The 3,744-nt window shown below is 42.7% G+C and overlaps 1 long non-coding RNA gene across 1 annotated transcript; it reads right to left on the reverse strand.

Moving 5' to 3' along the window:
* Positions 1-1,184: 1,184 nt before the first annotated feature.
* Positions 1,185-3,499, reverse strand: LOC136314648 (uncharacterized). The gene is made up of 3 exons (XR_010727346.1): positions 3,404-3,499; positions 2,701-2,838; positions 1,185-1,417 (listed from the first exon to the last, which is right to left on the reverse strand). It is a non-coding gene; the product is annotated as an uncharacterized lncRNA (long non-coding RNA).
* Positions 3,500-3,744: the final 245 nt, after the last annotated feature.

The following is a 3,744-nucleotide window of genomic DNA, read 5'->3' on the forward strand; positions in this document are numbered from 1 at the left end:
CAAACCGGTGACCTCTGTGTCAATGCTTTCTTTGTCCACTGCGCCACCACAGGCCAGGCACTTTTCTGCATCTAGATTAGTTTATTAGCTCTGCAAGGGCATAGATCATATTTGTTGTGTTCTGCCTGCAGCTTGCCCACCTTCAAGGAAGAGAGTTGGAGACTCTCATACAACTTTGGGATGGTAAGAGTCAAAGTAAACATTGAATGGAAGATGGGTGAGATAACAGATGTGCTAAAGCTGTGGGGTTCTGTGAAGTGGCCCTTGGTTACTGAGCCACGTGGCAGTATCTGCCACACTTGACTATTTCATTCTTCTTGGAGTGGTCTTTAACATGTCCTTCATGACCTTGCCGCATTCTTCTTTCCCTTGTGCCTTTCCAGCTTTTGAAAAATATGACGGATAGGGTGGGAAAATGGATGAGGAAGAGAAAATGGAAGAACCTGTCCCAGAGGCTGAGAAAAAGGGACTCAGGACACAGATAAGAGTAAGGAAGCAGATATTAGAGCTACAAGTGAGAGAAGGACATGATGGATCAAAGTACTGGGCAAATCCAGACTTCAGATTTGGGGGTTTCTGTTCAGTCAGTAAATAAATATTTTGTGTTGTGTTTCAATGTGCTTTATGGACTTTGAAAGGCAGAAGGAATGTGTTTTCCCCTAAGACAGGAGCAGGAGAAAGCGGGAGCAGTATAGTCAAAGATAAATTGTATCAGTAGCTATTGCCAAGTAACAAGTCACTACAAAGTTTCAGTGGCTCTTTTTAAAAGGTGTCTGTTTTGCTCATGTGGCTGTTCACAGGATGGCTTTGGGTTAGAGGACTGAGGCTGAGGCTGGGTGGGTGGGTAAACTCTACTGTCACTTATCCTCCTCGTAGGACTGCTGAGCTGGTCTGGGCAGTGTCAGAAGCACGGGACAACATGCCTGGTCTCACAAATGCTTTTTGAGCCTTTGGTTATGCCATACTGCTTACCATCCCACTAGCCAAAGCAAGTTACATTGCCAACCCCAAAGTCAAGTGGTCCCCACTCCACCCATGGAAATGATAGGGTAAAAGTGAATATTTCTGAATTACTTTTTTTAATTTATCAAAAAAGAATAGAGGCCAGAGAGAAAAGAAATCAAGGGAGTCCCCATCTAATTTCTTTCCTGGATTACACAACAGTGTTTTTCTCTTACCCTTCAATTGTCCAAGCCCTAGCTTGGTTGTGGTCACTGGTGTGAGTGGATTAGACAGAACTGGTAACAAGGTCTGGCTGCTTCCTCTTCAGAAGATTATGACAGGGTCTTCAGGGAACCACTGGGACCCATGTCACAGGTGACATTTACTTTGAGCGTGGAGCCTTACCATGCCAGCATCGTGGGTGTAATTTGAGAAGGCTTCACAACTTCTGCACATCGTCTCACCCTTCACATGGCTGAGGAGTTGAGAGAGAAGTATTAGAAGGTGGAGAAATAGGGAGAATCAACAACTTTGAACAATTGTATCTCCTCCTTTATTACTACGGTTCCCAATTTTGTATTTTCTGAATCTTCAGTGTATTCATTAGCATGAAACAGAGAGATAAAACTGCATTGCTACAATTACAGGGTATGAGCCAGTAATTATCATTGAGGCTTACAACTGAAAACACATGGCAGTGCTTCTGCTGAGCACAGTGGCCGGGGAGCCCCCAGCCGCGGGGCTGGCTCTGGAGCTGGCTGCTGGAGCCTGGAAGTTCTGTCCCTGGACTCCACCTCCCAGCACTGCCAGCAATGACTTGATGCATTTTCATGGAATGAATAAACTGTAAAATTGGAACAGAACAGCCCCTGGAGATGTGAAGAATATGAATGAAATGACATTTAAAAGAATCTTGGGTCTTAAAGTTTAAAATTCTGGATTCCCCCCACTTTGAGTAGAGTCTAAATTGAAGAGCGTGTGATTTTGTGCAATGTAGGGACTGTAAATATCCTCAAATTACATAAATATGCCTTTCCCCCTACAACTTCAGATATAAAATTTTGTGGGCTCTTTAAAATAGAACATGTTTTAGGCACAAAGGCCTTTGTTCTCTGTGTTATCTTTTTTTTTTTTTTTTTTTTTTTTTTTTTTTTGACAGCTGGGGTGATGCAGGGCCAATTTCTATGTTAAGAGAGTGTCAATTACTTTGCTAATTTTATTTATCACTCAGGATTATTCTCTGTGGATAGCAACTGAGTATTTGAAGTTTCGGTGTGTTACACAGTTATTTCCCTAGCTGCAGTGAATATGGTTTTATATTTATGTGAAACTGTTAACGTGCTGCTCGCTAGATCCTGAGCAGTGGGCTTCTGACAGTTCTGTTCATTAGTCAGCTTTGGGGGAAAATAAAGCACATTGATATAGAAACAGACTAGAATCCAGCAGTTACCATCAGAGAGGACAACTGAAGCCATATTTCTGTTAAATATTTATCTTGTGAATTGATACATACAAACAAGATGCTGGGGTTGTTATTTTTTAATTTGTGAATGACTTTGCTGCAAAAATTTGAAGTATAAGATCACTATTTGACTTGAGTTTGAAGTATTCCACATCTTCCTGTACAAAGAGTTAAATAATGTCAAATTATTCACTGTGATGTATCTTTTCTTTTCTTCTTTTTTTTGTGTGTGTATTTTTCTGAAGTGAGAAGTGGGGAGGCAGATAGACTCCCACATGCACCCGACCGGTACCCACCTGGCAAGCCTGCTAGGGGGCGATGCTCTGTCTATCTGAGGCATTGTTCCATTGCAACCAGAGCCATTCTAGCACCTGAGGTCAGGTCATGGAGCCATCCTCAGCACTTGGGCCAACTTTGCTCCAATGGAGCCTTGGCTGCAGGAGGGGAAGAGAGAAAGGAGAAGGGGAAGGGTGGAGAAGCAGATGGGCGCTTCTCCTATATGTCCTGGCCAGGAATCAAACCCAGGACTTCAACACATCAGCTGATGCACTACTGCTGAGTAAACCGGCCTGGGCCTATGATGTATCATTAAGATTGCTACATATGAATGTATAGAAAGATGGTAACACAGTGCAGCTGCAGCTGTTATTTTGGAATCCTAACTTTGCATAGTAAGAAGGGGAAAAAAACCTCATAGATAACTTCTAGTACCGATAACAATAATAAACAGTGCTTACAAATGGGCCACGGTGCTTCTTCATGCATTCTAGGTATTAAGCCTATACAGTGAGTCCTGTTCTTATTTCCATTTTGCAGATGAGAAAATGGAGCCATGAGGAGATGAAAGGTTCTAGCCAAATTCACACCAGAGTGTATAGTTATAACTCACAGGGCAGAACTTCTGGGGGTTCAACTAAAAGCCCTGGCCAGTTCCACTTCTGTTTGACACCTGTTGATGGTGTTTGGCCACTGCAGCTTAGATAACAATGGGGGACAAACCTGGCGGCTGTGTTATGCCAGGACTTCCAGTGATGGCAATTCCAGGAATCTTCCAGTTAGGTGACATTCATTTCACAAGCTCATCTAGAAAGTTTGGTCCATATCCATCTCTCTTCTTCCTAAAACAGATCCACAGTCTATCACCTGACCTCTACTCCTCCAAACCCCTCCCCAACACACAAGGAAATGTCCTCAGCTCACTTCTGACAGCCAGACTGTGGACCAGAGCTCATTCATCAATTGCATTATAAAGGATTTGCATTATTGTAGATAGTTGCTGGACTATACTTTTTGTATTGATCCTTTATAATTATCCCTCAAGGTTATTACCGTTTGCCAAT

This window comes from Saccopteryx bilineata, chromosome 10 (assembly GCF_036850765.1).
Source record: "Saccopteryx bilineata isolate mSacBil1 chromosome 10, mSacBil1_pri_phased_curated, whole genome shotgun sequence".
Taxonomy (NCBI): Eukaryota; Metazoa; Chordata; class Mammalia; order Chiroptera; family Emballonuridae; genus Saccopteryx; species Saccopteryx bilineata.